Here is a 16,666-nt window from a genome sequence, read left to right as displayed (position 1 = left end):
ACTGTAGATGGTGACTGCAACCATGAAATTAAAAGACACCTGCTCCATGGAAGAAACGCTATGACCAACCTAGACAGCATATTAAAAAGCAGAGACATTACTTTACTGTCAAAAGTCCATCTAGTCAAAGCTATGGTTTTTTTCAGTAGCCATATATGGATGTGAGAGTTGGACTATAAAGAAAACTAAGCACCGAAGAATTGATGCTTTTGAACTGTGGTGTTGGAGAAAACTCTTGAGAGTCCCTTGGACTGCAAGGAGATCCAACCAGTCCATCTTAAAGGAAATCAGTCCTGAATAATCATATAACATAAAGTAGCAAATGCTTTGTAAAGGCTTACTAGGTGTTTATTAGGTACACTTAGAAGTTTTGTATTGTTTTCACTTAGTTATTCCTCACAATATTCCTATGTAGTTATGTGTTATTGTTACTGTTACTCTAATTGTATCAATGAGTAAAACTAAAATTCAGAGTTTCCTATCTTGAACAAAGATACACATATGGTAAGGGTGAAACTACAGTTCAAATCCACCCAGTGAAATTGGTGGTCAAATTTAATTGCTCCATATCACTCTCTCTATGGAAAGAGAGGCAATATAAGATTAGCTTCATGATAACCAGTTTAGACTACTAGGCAAGTGAGATAAGAAATAATAAATAACATGATCTATTATGGCATTTTTAACAGATTCTGATTAGACTCCCTGCTTAAAAGGACAGAACTGGGGAAGAGGATCAAAGCTTGAGAATTATGAAGTAACTCCAGGATGGCATAACTGAGCCTCTGGACTCAGGTGGAGAGCTGCAGTGCCTACATCACCTTTTAAATTTTGAGTGTGAATGGCCATTGTGTCACATACACAAATAAGTGTACTTTAATCAGGTCATTGCACATCAAAAGACAGACTGTCTGACCTTGGAGGCCTGAGGACCTTGAATTCAGCCTCTAAATTATTGGGGGAGGCAGCAGCCATCTTGCTTAAGTAGCAGCAGCAGGAGTCGAGATTACACAATTCAGGGGAATTATTTTGCATATGAAACAGATTTAGAGTTATATGATTTTACGATTAGTTGTAAAGTGGGGTTGGAAATACTCTTCATTTTATCTTTTGCTGAGATGAATATCACACATAATAAGGTTTGCTAAGGGTCAGTTAACAATTTTATGTCTTTTAATATTATGTCCTGGATGCAGAAAGCCAATCTGAATAGTCCAGAATTATTGGGCTAACTTTCTTCTATAACAGAATGTGTGTTTGCTACTTATGATTGTGCAGTAATTATCGCATCTCCACTTTGTCTGTGTAGACACAGCCAGCATTAACTTTTATGGGGTGTGAAATCAAGCAAACTGGAACTAATTGAAGTGTTAGTCAACACTGTACTGAAATTGAATAAAGTATGATTCATATGGCTCAGATAATAATTGAAATACACATCTCATTCCAGATAGCCTTATTTGCAAAGTAATCAATGTGCGTTATGCCCTAAGAATGAGCAAGTATCTTTATGTGTGTATATCTATCTATTTATCTCTCTATAGATATGGCTACACATGGGTGTAAACCTATTATCTAAGAGTCAGAATGTACCAGAAATTTTATAAAGAAATAGGATAGCCTAATGTTAAATATGAGTCAGACAGATTTTGGTGCAAATCTAACTGCAAGACTTTTGGTAATTCATTGTTTGCAAAATACAGATAACAATACCTATTTCAGAGTTTAAATAATTACTATAAATACAATGCCAGGACAGACAATGAACTAAACAAATGGTGCCACATTAAGAAAACAGAGCCGTGGCTCAGTCCAATAAAACATGTAAGCCTATTTCGATAAAAGTATATTCAATTAGTTTCCTTGTCACAGCTCGTTTCCTCATTTCCTTGCCAGGGTGTCATCAGATCAGTCTAGTTGCTCTTACTAGGGGACAATTTTGCCTTCCAAGTGACTTCTGGGAATGGCATTTTGGCTTACTGTGCCTTGAGGGAGAGTGGTTGCTACTTGGGTCCAGTGGGCAGAGGCTGGAGATGATGCTAAAAGTGCTGCAATGAACAGGAGACCTGCACCCAGCAAATAATCAGGTCAGTGCTTCGGACACTGGGAAACCCTGGACTAATCTTGCTGTATTTGAAGTTTATAATGACCATATTGAATCAAGAATTCCATAATTATTGTGCCTACTAATATGTCAGACTGAATATTATCAATACAATGCTTAGAAAGCGAGGGCCTTTTCTTCATGGTGATTCCAGTGCCTATCTGCTATCTTTTTCCTGTCCCTCTTCCATCTTCAAATATTCTTTCTCTCAGGGCATAGCCACCTTTTCAGAATTTCTGGGAACCCATTTGTGACCTCTCCAAGTTTTACTTATCTTCTCTTTTCCAAATATCTGCCCTAGTAGTCTGTATCACACAATTTAGTACCTACTTATGTACCATCATGGATAGTTCACTAATTATTTTATGTACAGTAATACTATCGCCACAAAAGAACCTTAATTAGAAATCACAGCTATATTCCCAAATCCTTATTTATTGATTAATCTATAAAGCAAGGATGAACTCTCCATTCATGCTTTTAGATGTGCAAAAATCTAACATTTTAAAAATATAACTGAAGTAAATTTTTATAGTGAGTCATTTTATCTGGCAATGAAACACTTAATGTTATCAATTTAGTATAAATTCAGTTGCTTGAGAGTTCCCCAGTTGTTTCAGGATAAATTGATCAAAGGCAGCTCTGTATCTTCCAAACTTCTCCCTAGTAAGTCATCTGGCTTCTGCGATATTTATGTGACCTGGGGTGGGAGGTTGGAGTGGGCTGGGTGCAGATGTGTGAACAGCTCATGCTTTCCTCATCTCAGCTAAAATAATATAGCCTGCTAGTTCAGGGCACTTTCAGGTCTGAGAAAAGAAAGGGCTCTTCTCATCCTCATCAAGGAGAAGAGAGATTCCACAAGGCTGACCTATACCTCCTTTCTCTTATTTCTCCCCTTTAGGCCATGGTTGCCCCTTCTCCATGGAGGGTGGACATGTGATCTCTTCACCAGCACACCCAGGACCGACCTACATTGTTTTACTTTTCTCTTTAATTCTCTCTTTATTTGAAATGATTTATGGAGGAGGGGGATAGAGAAAAGGAGATTTGCAGCAAATATTTGTTCTGCCTATTTTTTAGCCTTTCCCTGCAGGCAGAATGTCATTTCTGAAACCCATGTCTTTTCCAATACTTAAAATACAAGTTTTGAAGTCTAATGTCCAAGCATAGTCATTTTAGGGTCTGCTTTGACTCCTGAGTCTACTAAGCAATGGAGAGAGCCCAGAGTGATCAGAAATACAGGAAAAGTCAGATCTACAAACTTTCCACAAAGCATTTTGCAGCATATGGTCACAATGGACCAACTTTTCTATACCTCCTTCTATTGCTGGATATTCACTGGAAGGACTGATGCTGAAGGTGAAACTCCAATATTCTGGCCACCTGATGTGAAGAGCTGACTTATTAGAAAAGACCCTGAGGCTGGGAAAGATTGAAGGCAGGAGGAGCAGGGGACGACAGAAGACAAGATGGTTGGATGGCATCACCGATTCAATGGACTTGAGTTTGGGCATACTCGGGGAGATGGTGAAGGACAGGAAAGCTTGACATGCTGCAGTCCATGGGGTCTCAAAGAGTCAAACACAACTGAGCGACTGAACAACAACTTATTTGCCATTGCTCCTCCCCAATTACTTGTGGGATTTGTTTCTGTCCAGATCCAAAGGTGAAACCTTTGGAAGGTTCCATATGTCTGAAATTGTCAGTTTGTGTTTTACTCTGTAGAGACACTCTTCCTTCAGACTTGCTTTAATGCACATTCCTATATGCAGGGAATTGTATATAAATTATTCCATTTCTAATGAAACAATTGATAACTTTGTAAAAGCCTTATTTAGTTTTTTATTTTATTTTCTCAATTTTATTTCTAAAATCAGGGCTTTTTGTCTAACTGAATAGTGGCAGTTAGCACACTCTGGGAATATAATAATCAATTGCATTTATGGTTATATATGTAATGCATACAAGCATTTGTACTTCTAATATTGTCTGTTAAGTGAAATAAAAAAAGCCCTTGAATTAATTTAATACAAACAATTTAATACTGCTTGAGCAATGCTGTAGTTTCTTTGTAAATATCCAGTACAAAAAGAAAGCTGAATATGGAAGATTTATGATAACAACAGCTTTCTTATTTGAATATGTACGTTATGGGCTTTCCATACTCTGCATCCTCAATACATCCATTTAATGGTGTCATAAATATTTGAGTACTAATGTGAATCTGTTCATCCCTTTGTACAAGCAATTTCATTTTCTTTTGCTTCCTGGGATAGTACCAATTGCCCATCTCCGCACACCTCTAAACAAAAGCAATTCAATCTCCCACAATTTTTCACCTGATGCTAGTCATAAGCAGCCAGAAAAATGGAATCTTCTTGTTAATGTCATCATTTGCATAGTTATTAGTATTCCTGTGCATCATTGCCTCAGAGAATGAGAGAAAAGTGACATTATATTTTATTTAATCAAGAAACAATCAGTGTCAAAAGCCTGATGTCCAGATCTAACCTTTTAATTATAGTTTCCTTCCATATGGGACTGTACTGTGAGGCACAAAACCTTATCCTTCAATAAAAATAAAGAAAGCTTACACTTTAGAGAAGAAATCCACAACAGGACTCCTTTTGAACACAAGAACAGAAATTATGTGCATGTTTCTCCAGGGAAACTGTTGGTCCCGCACACTCCTGAAATCAAATATTTCTATGAGTGTTCACTGATGATGTGATTGCCTGTTTTACCGCTTGATTAGGTCAATGCTGCCATTGCAATCTGGTATCACTTTACCAGCAAGGCAATTTTACACAATTAATTTCCTTCTTTAAAGGAAGCAATAAAGGACAGGCAATTGGAAACCTCACAACTTATAACTAGCATCCTTTACTAACTCGTGCACACATCTGCAAACAGAAATATCTCCCTGCGTGTACACTAACACACGTGCATTCAGTTTTTAAATGATGATGGGGTTTTCACAGATCCATTATTAACCTCCTTGTAAGAAAACAAACAACAAAATAAAGAGCTGTGAAAAGTAAAGAGCTCAGATTGACTCACATCTCAAACTCCTCTTAAGGTTCTTTTGGATTCTTTGGGGATTTAAGAGTGTGGTTGTAACATGCAAAGGTGAAAAAAGAGGAGTAAAATACCGGAAAGTAACATAGTGTGAAGACAGAATCTCATATCTAATTCATGCCTTGGCAAACATTGTATGCATTGATTTCATAATTATTTTGTCTTTTTTTTTTTTTAAGTTAAAAGGCCACTTATAGTGCTATAAAGAATAACATAAGCTCTTTTTTCTCTTATGTGGACATACTTTGCTTTTTGGACATCCTTTTACTGTCAATACTTACATCTGTTGTTTAAAAAGCTATTCGTGGTGCAATTGCTTTTTAAATGCAAACCCATATGTGTGATCTCTAGAGGAACTGGTAAATTTCACCAAATGGGCATTCCTAAATTACATGCCATCTGTAGCTAGTGAAGAGAGGACTAAACCTGCTCAGCTGTGATTTTGCACCAATGTTTCCATCATTTTGATTGGCTCTAGGGAAATCATCTGTTTCTGGCATGAACTTTTCTAACCCGAACAGGTTATTATGGTCTGCTTGAGTTGCATTGGCTCAAATAATATTAAATTTTGGCACTTGTTAGAACTCATTCCAGAGAAGGCAATGGCAACCCACTCCAGTACTCTTGTCTGGACAATCCCATGGGCGGAGGAGCCTGGTGGGCTGCAGTCCATGGGGTCTCACAGAGTCGGACACGACTGAGCAACTTCACTTTCATTTTTCACTTTCATGCATTGGAGAGGGAAATGGCAACCCACCTCAGCATTCTTGCCTGGAGAATCCCAGGGATGGGGGAGCCTGGTGGGCTGCCATCTATGGGGTCGCGCAGAGTCGGACATGACTGAAGCGACTTAGCAGCAGCAGCAGCAGCAGAACTCATTCGGCTTTCAACGTTGGTTTCTTTACCACACCTTACCATTGTGACGCAAAAATCCTGTTTTGTTTGATTTTTTTAGGTTTCAAACCAGTGAAGAGATAGTAAAGGTAATTCCATTTCCTACATAGGGTAGTTTAAACTGTTGAAAGAGAAAAGACAAATAAGCCCCCAGACTGCACATTCTAACAGTTGAATTACCTTAGTAAAAATTGTCACATTATACAACTGAAAGATCATGGCTAAGAGATCATGTTGGAAAAAGAATGCAAGAGGGTAAATTTCTAATGTACATTTTTTGCCAATGCTCCCTTGCAAATACAGAAGGAAGAATACTTCACTTTTTTCAGTTTAGAGATTTTTCACACTTCTTTTTTTTTTTTTTTTTTTGCCAAAGGCCATATTAGGTTCATGTATTTTAAACTGCAGATAAAGTCCCAAAACATCAATGTACGTTTAAACTCTGAACTGAAATTCTAGGTGTTATTTCAATGATTATTGTTGAATTTTTACATACAAAATAATTTGCAGTTGAAGAAAGAAATCATTCTAATTAAATCACTACCTCCCTCTTGCTTTTAATTCATCCTAATATATATTTTTTAAAATTTTACTTTATTTTACTTTACAACATTGTACTGGTTTTGCCATACATCAACATGAATCTGCCACGGGTGTACACGTGTTCCCAATCCTGAACCCTCCTCCCACCTCCCTCCCCATACCACCTCTCTGGGTCATTCCATTTCAGGATACAGGATGCTTGGGGCTGGTGCACTGGGATCATCCTAACATTTTTTGTAGAGATTTTGAAACATGAGCAAATTCAAAATATAAGCAAGACAACTATTTTGACTTTGTAATATAACCATAAGTAGGGTGCTAATATATTTTTTTCCCACTGCTTTCTATAATTAACTCTGAAGTATCCTCCTTTGGCTTGAATCAGAGCAGATGGCTGACTTGCGTATATATAAGAGCGAAGGGTTCTGTGGCCAGAGATACAGGAAGTAGGAAGGTCAGCATGGATCACAATGAGAAATGTCAATGCCATGAGTGTAGGAAAGAAATGGATTTATTGAAACTTATAACCATCATGGCAGACAGCAGTAAAGAGGGAAATAGAGAAGACAGAAAAAAAAGCACACCAAAAGTCAAATGAATAGTGGTTTGAAAGGCCAGGGGAAATGCAGGCATGCTATTCAACCCTGATTAGAAGCATATCATTTCCCTGAAGTCTTTTTGAAATTCTAGTTTCTAACCCTCCATTTTTTCAAAGGATATCTATCAGGGCCAGTGCAGTGAGCTGGCTCACTAGGACTACAACAGAGCAATAGAATATGAAGGGGAAAAGTATAGAGTTAGACATTATAAAATCTTTTTAAAAATAGCACAATTAATTGTGTCAGAAACACTTATCAAAATACACCCTGGATCTTTACATCTTTACTCTCGTCTCTACACAGATCATCTTTACATGGCATCAGCATATGAAATAACACTGATGTCATCTCTTGTATGATTTAATTTATGGTATAAATTACCTAGAAATGTTTTAATGGAATTTTGGTTGAAAACTGGCAAGAAGAGCAAGTTAACATTTCCAGAATGTGTGGAAGATAAGGATTTGACCCATGATCTCTTTTTCTTAGGTACAAGCCATGATCAATGACATGTGGTCATTCTCTAGTCAGTAAATCCTGGATTCACAGTGTAATTAACCTGCCAGAATTGTATTGGAAATTTAAGATCTTGTAGCAATAATTAACAAATCTTGCAATTTGGGATTCACACATGTATTTAATTTAGCTAATGGAAAACTCACTTAATACTTTCTGCTCATTACATAGTAAACCTCATGTAGAAAAAGAACAAATGAATTTTCCAACTGTTATCCTCAATTATCTCTCACATAACCTTATTAAGGGGACATTTGTCAGCCATTTCTCCTTATACACACACCCACACATAAGGGAAAGATTATGGTATCCTGTCTGACAAATAGTGTTGAAGCTAGTATACATAGAAACCAGATATTCATGGCTAAATAGAAAACAGAATAGAGAAATACATACAGCAAAGGTGTAACTGTAGAGGAAAGAACTCCAAGGGGAAAATTCTGCAAAGATAGAAGTAGGACCTTAAGCCTCATCATATCTCATGTATCTGAGCTCTTAGGAGCAGAGCCAAAGGGATGAGGGAGAGGAAAAGAGGATGATAATATTTTCTGATCTTTTGAAACATATTTGTATTCTTTAACATGAATGATCAATATTTTGTATAGATCTGCTTTATAATCTCTGCTAAATCTATCATTCAAACATAGCTTCAGGTATCTAAGTAAGCAACAAGTGAAAAAATTACCAGCTACAATAGAGCTGAAATTATCAATTTGCTTACTTTTTTGCTTAAAGGAAATAACAAGTATAGTTGTCATCATTTAAAATGTGTTTGGCCTTCTTTGGGAAGGATCTTGAAATATTCATATTTGAGAAAGTATTATTGAGAAAACAGAGGGATTTCTCTTCTTGTTTTTTTTATATTTTGCTGAACCTAACTTCAACTATGTCTTTGGTTTGATTATACAGCCATTGTTATTGTTGTAAAGTCCCAACTGTGAGAGAAAAGAGTGTGGTGTTCAATTTGTCTTAGGAAAAAAATGTGAATATATACTTCTATTGGTGGAGGGTGGTGGTGGTGAGGTGTGTGTGTGTGTGTGTGTGTGTGTGTGTGTGTATTTGCATGATGAAGACTTAAAACACACTTAGATGATTAGCAGAAGACTATAAACAGATTGCTAGAAATTGTGTATAATAAATAAAAGTTCTTTTCTAGTCTCCAGTGGCAGTACCACACTTGGAAAATTATTTTCAGTTCTAGAAACAAACCATTGAAATCATGATCACACCATCATGATTATCGGATTGTGAAGAACTTTTTTGTACAGTTCTTCTGCTTCTGTTAGGTCCATACCATTTCTGTCCTTTATTGAGCCCATCTTTGCATGAAATATTCCCTTGGTATCTCTGATTTTCTTGAAGAGATCTCTAGTCTTTCCCATTCTGTTGTTTTCCTCTATTGTTTTGCATTGATGGCTGAGGAAGGCTTTCTTATCTCTCCTTGCTATTCTTTGGAACTCTGCATTCAGATGCTTATATCTTTCCTTTTCTCCTTTGCTTTTGCTTGCCTTCTTTCATAGCCATCTGTAAGACTTCCTCAGGCAGCCATTTTGCTTTTTTGCATTTCTTTTTCTTGGGGATGGTCTTGATCCCTGTCTCCTGTACAATGTCATGAACCTCCATCCATAGTTCATCAGGCACTCTGTCTAGCAGATTTAGTTCCTTTAATCTTTTTGTCACTTCAACTGTGACAAATTCAACGGATTTTATTTAGATCATACCTACATGTTCTAGTGGTTTTCCCTACTTTCTTCAATTTCAGTCTGAATTTGGCAATAAGGAGTTCATGATCTAAGCCACAGTCAGCTCCCGATCTTGTTTTATCTAACTGTATAGAGCTTCTCCATCTTTGGCTCAAAGAATATAATCAATTTGATTTTGGTGTTGACCATCTGGTGATGTCCATGTGTAGAATCTTCTCTTGTGTTGTTGGAAGAGGGTGTTTGCTATGACCAGTGTGTTCTCAAGCACTACTCTATTAGCATTTGCCCTGCTTCATTCCATATTCCAAGGCCAAATTTGCCTGTTACTCCAGGTGTTTCTTGACTTCCTACTTTTGCATTCCAATCCCCTATAATGGAAAGGACACTTGTAGTGTTTTCCAAGGATGAGGTAGGAGCCCATCCTTATCCTTTTTTATTTTTGTTACTGCACTTACCCATGTCCAGGGTAAGAGAAACTGAAGTAGGACTGTAGGCACTGAGAGAGGAGATCAGAGGGCAGACAGACTGAAAGTACAACCACAGACAACTAGCCAATCTGATCACATGGATCACAGCCTTGTCTAAATCAATGAAACAAAGCCATGTCATGTTGGGTCACCAAAGACAGCTGGGTCATGGTGGAGAAGTCTGACAGAATGTGGTCCACTGGAGAAGGGAATGGCACACCACTTCAGTATTCTTGTCTTGACAACCCCATAAACACTATGAAAAGGAACTGAAAGATGAACTTCCAAGGTCGGTAGGTGTCCAATATGCTCCTGGAGATCAGTTTAGTTCAGTTCAGTCACTTGGTTGTGTCTGACTCTTTGTGACCCCATGAATTGCAGCACGCCAGGCCTCCCTGTCCATCACCAACTCCTGGAGTTCACCTAAACTCATGTCCATTGAGTAGGTGATGCCATCCAGCTATCTCATTCTCTGTCATCCCCTTCTCCTCCTGCCCCCAATCCCTCCCAGCATCAGAGTCTTTTTCAGTGAGTCAACTCTTCGCATGAGGTGGCCAAAGTATTGGAGTTTTAGCTTTAGCATCAGTCCTTCCAAAGAACACCCAGGACAGATCTCCTTTAGAATGGACTGGTTTGATCTCTTTGCAGTCCGAGGGACTCTCAAGGGTCTTCTCCAACACCACAGTTCAAAAGCATCAATTCTTTGGTGCTCAGCCTTCTTCACAGTCCAACTCTCACATCAATACATGACAACTGGAAAAACCATAGCCTTGACTAAACAGACCTTTGTTGGCAAAGTAATGTCTCTGCTTTTGAATATGCTATCTAGGTTGGTCATAACTTTCCTTCCAAGGAGTAAGTGTCTTTTAATTTCATGGCTGCAATCACCATCTGCAGTGAGTTTGGAGCCCCAAAAAATAAAGTCTGACACTGTTTTCACTTTTTCCCCATCTATTTCCCCTAAAGTGATGGGACCAGATGCCATGATCTTCGTTTTCTGAATGTTGAGCTTTAAGCCAACTTTTCACTCTCCTCTTTCATTTTCATCAACAGGCTTTTTAGTTCCTCTTCATTTTCTGCCACAAGGGTGGTGTCAAAAGTGTATCTGAGGTTATTGATATTTCTTCCAGCAATCTTGATTCTAGCTAGTGCTTTTTCCAACCCAAAGTTTCTCATGATGTACTCTGCATAGAAGTTAAATAATCAGGGTTACAATATACAACCTTATATGATATAATACATGTTTCCATGCCATTCCCCCAAACAATATTGTAAAGTAATTAGCCTCCAATTAAAATAAAAAATTTAAATTAAAAATATATATATACAGACTTGACATGTTCCTTTTCCTATTTAGAACCAGTCTATTGTTCCATGTCCTGTTCTAACTGTTGCTTCCTGACCTGCATATAGGTTTCTCAAGAGGCAGGTCAGGTGGTCTGGTATTCCCATCTCTTTCAGAATTTTCCACAGTTTATTGTGATCCACACAGTCAAAGGCTTTGGCATAGTCAATAAAGCAGAAATAGATGTTTTCTGGAACTCTCTTGCTTTTTCGGTGATCCAGTGGATGCTGGCAATTTGATCTCTGCTTCCTCTGCCTTTCCTAAAACCAGCTTGAACATCTGGAAATTCATGGTTCACGTATTGCTGAAGCCTGGCTTGGAGAATTTTGAGCATTACTTTACTAGCATGTGAGAGGAGTGCACTGTGCAGTAGTTTGAGCATCCTTTGGCATTGCCTTTCTTTAGGATTGGAATGAAAACTGACCTTTTCCAGTCCTGTGCCCTCTGCTGAGTTTTCCAAATTTGCTGGCAAATTGAGTACAGCACTTTCACAGCATCATCTTCCAGGATTTGAAATAGCTCAACTGGAATTCAGTTACCTCCACTAGCTTTATTCATAGTGATGCTTTCCAAGGCCCATTTGACTTCACATTCCATCATGTCTGGCTCTAGGTGAGTGATCACACCATCGTGATTATCTTGGTCAAGAAGATCTTTTTTGTACAGTTGTTCTGTGTATTCTTGCCACCTCTTCTTAATAGCTTTTGCTTCTGTTAGGTCCATACCATTTCTGTCCTCTATTGAGCCCTTCTTTGCATAAATTGTTCCCTTGGTATCTCTAATTTTCCTGAAGAGATCTCTAGTCTTTTCCATTCTGTCCTTTTCCTCTATTTCTTTGCATTGATCACTGAGGAAGGCTTTCTTATCTCTCCTTGCTATTCTTTGGAACTCTTCATTCAGATGCTTATATCTTTCCTTTTCTCCTTTGCTTTTTTTTTTTTTTTTGTATAAAGATTTCATTTTTTTAATTTTAAAATCTTTAATTCTTACATGTGTTCCCAAACATGAACCCCCCTCCCACCTCCCTCCCCATAACATCTCTCTGGGTCATCCCCATGCACCAGCCCCAAGCATGCTGTATCCTGCGTAAGACATAGACTAGCAATTCAATTCTTACATGATAGTATACATGATAGAATGCCATTCTCCCATATCATCCCACCCTCTCCCTCTCCCTCTGAGTCCAAAAGTCCGTTATAGACAGCTGCGTCTTTTTTCCTGTCTTGCATACAGGGTCGTCATTGCCATCTTTCTAAATTCCATATATATGTGTTAGTATACTCTATTGGTGTTTTTCTTTCTGACTTACTTCACTCTGTATAATCGGCTCCAGTTTCATCCATCTCATCAGAACTGATTCAAATGAATTCTTTTTAACGGCTGAGTAATACTCCATTGTGTATATGTACCACAGCTTTCTTATCCATTCATCTGCTGATGGACATCTAGGTTGTTTCCATGTCCTGGCTATTATAAACAGTGCTGCGATGAACATTGGGGTACATGTGTCTCTTTCAATTCTGGTTTTCTTGGTGTGTATGCCCAGCAGTGGGATTGCTGGGTCATAAGGGAGTTCTATTTGCAATTTTTTAAGGAATCTCCACACTGTTCTCCATAGTGGCTGTACTAGTTTGCATTCCCACCAACAGTGTAGGAGGGTTCCCTTTTCTCCACACCCTCTCCAGCATTTATTGCTTGCAGATTTTTGGATCGCAGCCATTCTGACTGGTGTGAAGTGGTACCTCATTGTGGTTTTGATTTGCATTTCTCTGATAATGAGTGATGTTGAGCATCTTTTCATGTGTTTGTTAGCCATCCGTATGTCTTCTTTGGAGAAATGTCTATTTAGTTCTTTGGCCCATTTTTTGATTGGGTCGTTTATTTTTCTGGAATTGAGCTGCATAAGTTGCTTGTATATTTTTGAGATTAGTTGTTTGTCAGTTGCTTCATTTGCTATTATTTTCTCCCATTCAGAAGGCTGTCTTTTCACCTTGGTTATAGTTTCCTTTGTTGTGCAGAAGCTTTTAATTTTAATTAGATCCCAAACTCTTCCAGAAAATTGCAGAGGAAGGTAAACTTCCAAACTCATTCTATGAGGCCACCATCACCCTAATACCAAAACCTGACAAAGATGTCACAAAAAAAGAAAACTACAGGCCAATATCACTGATGAACATAGATGCAAAAATCCTCAACAAAATTCTAGCAATCAGAATCCAACAACACATTAAAAAGATCATACACCATGACCAAGTGGGCTTTATCCCAGGGATGCAAGGATTCTTCAATATCTGCAAATCAATCAATGTAATTCACCACATTAACAAATTGAAAAATAAAAACCATATGATTATCTCAATAGATGCAGAGAAGGCCTTTGACAAAATTCAACATCCATTTATGATAAAAACTCTCCAGAAAGCAGGAATAGAAGGAACATACCTCAACATAATAAAAGCTATATATGACAAACCCACAGCAAACATTATCCTCAATGGTAAAAAATTGAAAGCATTTCCCCTAAAGTCAGGAACAAGACAAGGGTGTCCACTTTCACCGCTACTATTCAATATAGTTCTGGAAGTTTTGGCCACAGCAATCATAGCAGAAAAAGAAATAAAAGGAATCCAAATTGGAAAAGAAGAAGTAAAACTCTCACTGTTTGCAGATGACATGATCCTCTACATGGAAAACCCTAAAGACTCCACCAGAAAATTACTAGAGCTCATCAATGAATATAGTAAAGTTGCAGGATATAAAATCAACACACAGAAATCCCTTGCATTCCTATACACCAATAATGAGAAAGTAGAAAAAGAAATTAAAGAAACAATTCCATTCACCATTGCAACGAAAAGAATAAAATACTTAGGAATATATCTACCTAAAGAAACTAAAGACCTATATATAGAAGACTATAAAACACTGATGAAAGAAATCAAAGAAGACACTAATAGATGGAGAAATATACCATGTTCATGGATCGGAAGAATCAATATAGTGAAAATGAGTATACTACCCAAAGCAACCTACAGATTCAATGCAATCCTTATCAAGCTACCAACGGTATTTTTCACAGAACTAGAACAAATAATTTCAAGATTTGTATGGAAATACAAAAAACCTCGAATTGCCAAAGCAATCTTGAGAAAGAAGAATGGAACTGGAGGAATCAACTTGCCTGACTTCAGGCTCTACTACAAAGCCACAGTCATCAAAACAGTATGGTACTGGCACAAAGACAGACATATAGATCAATGGAACAAAATAGAAAGCCCAGAGATAAATCCACACACATATGGACACCTTATCTTTGACAAAGGAGGCAAGAATATACAATGGAGTAAAGACAATCTCTTTAACAAGTGGTGCTGGGAAAACTGGTCAACCACTTGTAAAAGAATGAAACTAGATCACTTTCTAACACCGCACACAAAAATAAACTCAAAATGGATTAAAGATCTAAATGTAAGACCAGAAACTATAAAACTCCTAGAGGAGAACATAGGCAAAACACTCTCCGACATAAATCACAGCAGGATCCTCTATGATCCACCTCCCAGAATTCTCCTTTGCTTTTTTGCTTCTCTTCTTTTCACAGCTACTTGTAAGGCCTCCTCAGATGGCCATTTTGTTTTTTGCATTTCTTTTCCCTGGGGATGATCTTGATCCCTGTCTTCTGTACAATGTCATGAACCTCCGTCCATAGTTCATCAGGCACTCTGTCTATCAGATCTAGTCCCTTAAATCTATTTCTCACTTCCACTGTATAATCATAAAGGATTTGATTTAGGTCATACCTACATGGTCTAGTGGTTTTCCCTACTTTCTTCAGTTTAAGTCTGAGCTTAGCAATAATGAGTTCATAATGTGAGCCACAGTCAGCTCTCAGTCTTGTTTTTTCTAACTGTATAGAGCTTCTTCATCTTTGGCTGCAAAGAATATAATCAATTTGATTTTGGTGTTGACCATCTGATGATGTCCATATGTAGAGTCTTCTCTTGTGTTGTTGGAAGAGGGAGTTTGCTATCACCAGTGCGTTCTCTTGGCAAAACTCTATTAAAATTTGCCCTGCTTCATTCCATGTTCCAAGGCCAAATCTGCCTGTTATTCCAGGTGTTTCTTGACTTCCTACATTTGCATTCCAGTCCCCTATAATGAAAATTACATCTTTTTTGGGTGTTAGTTCTAAAAGGTCTTGTAGGTCTTCATAGAACCGTTCAACTTCAGCTTCCTCAGGGTTACTGGTTGGGGCATAGACTTCGATTACTCTGATATTGAATGGTTTGCCTTGGAGACAAACAGATATCATTCTGTCGTTTGTGAGAGTGCATCCAATTACTATATTTCAGACTCTTTTGTTGACCATGATGGCTACTCCATTTCTTCTGAGGGATTCCTGCCTGCATTAGTAGATATAATGGTCATCTGAGTTAAATTCACCCATTCCAGTCCATTTTAGGTTGCTGATTCCTGGGATGTCAATGTTCCCTCTTGCCATCTCCTGTTTGAGCATTTCCAATTTGTCTTGATTCATGGACCTGACATTCCAGGTTTCCTTTGCAATATTGCTCTTTACAGCATCGGACCTTGCTTCTATCACCAATCACATCCACAACTGGGTATTGTTTTTGCTTTGGCTCCATCCCTTCATTCTTTCTGGAGTTATTTCTCCATTGATCTCCAGTAGCATATTGGGCACCTACTGACCTGGGGAGTTCCTCTTTCAGTATCCTATCATTTTACCTTTTCATAGTGTTCATGGGGTTCTCAAGGCAAGAATACTGAAGTGGCTTGCCATTCCCTTCTCCAGTGGACCACGCTCTGTCATACCTCTCCACCATGACCCTCCTGTTGTGGGTGGCCTCACACAGCATGGCTTAGCTTCATTGAGTCAGACAAGGCTGTGGTCTGTGTGATTAGATTGACTAGTTTACTGTGCTTATGGTTTGTATCTGCCCTGTGATGCCTCTCACAACACCTGCCATCTTACTTGTGTTTCTCTTACCTTTGACGTTGGGTATCTGTTCATGGCTGCTCCAGCAAAGCACAGCAGCTGCTCTTCACGTTGGACGAGGGATATCTCCTCACAGCCACCCCTCCTGACTTTCAACATGAAGTAGCTCCTCTCAGCCCTCCTCCACCTGCACAGCCACCCTCCACTGGAGACCAGTGGAGCAATAACTCCAGAAAGAATGAAGGGATGGAGCCAAAGCAAAAAGAACACCCAATTATGAATGGGACTGGTGATGGAACAGGGTTCTATTCTGTAAAGAACAATATTGCATAGGAACCTGGACTGTTAGGTCCATGAATCAAGACAAATTGGAAATGCTCAAACAGGAGATGACAAGAGTGAACACCGATAATCTAGGAATAAGTGAGCTAAAATGGACTCGAATGGGTGAATTTAATTC

Source organism: Budorcas taxicolor, chromosome 12 (genome assembly GCF_023091745.1).
Source record: "Budorcas taxicolor isolate Tak-1 chromosome 12, Takin1.1, whole genome shotgun sequence".
NCBI classification, from domain to species: Eukaryota; Metazoa; Chordata; class Mammalia; order Artiodactyla; family Bovidae; genus Budorcas; species Budorcas taxicolor.
This window is presented reverse-complemented; position numbering follows the sequence as displayed.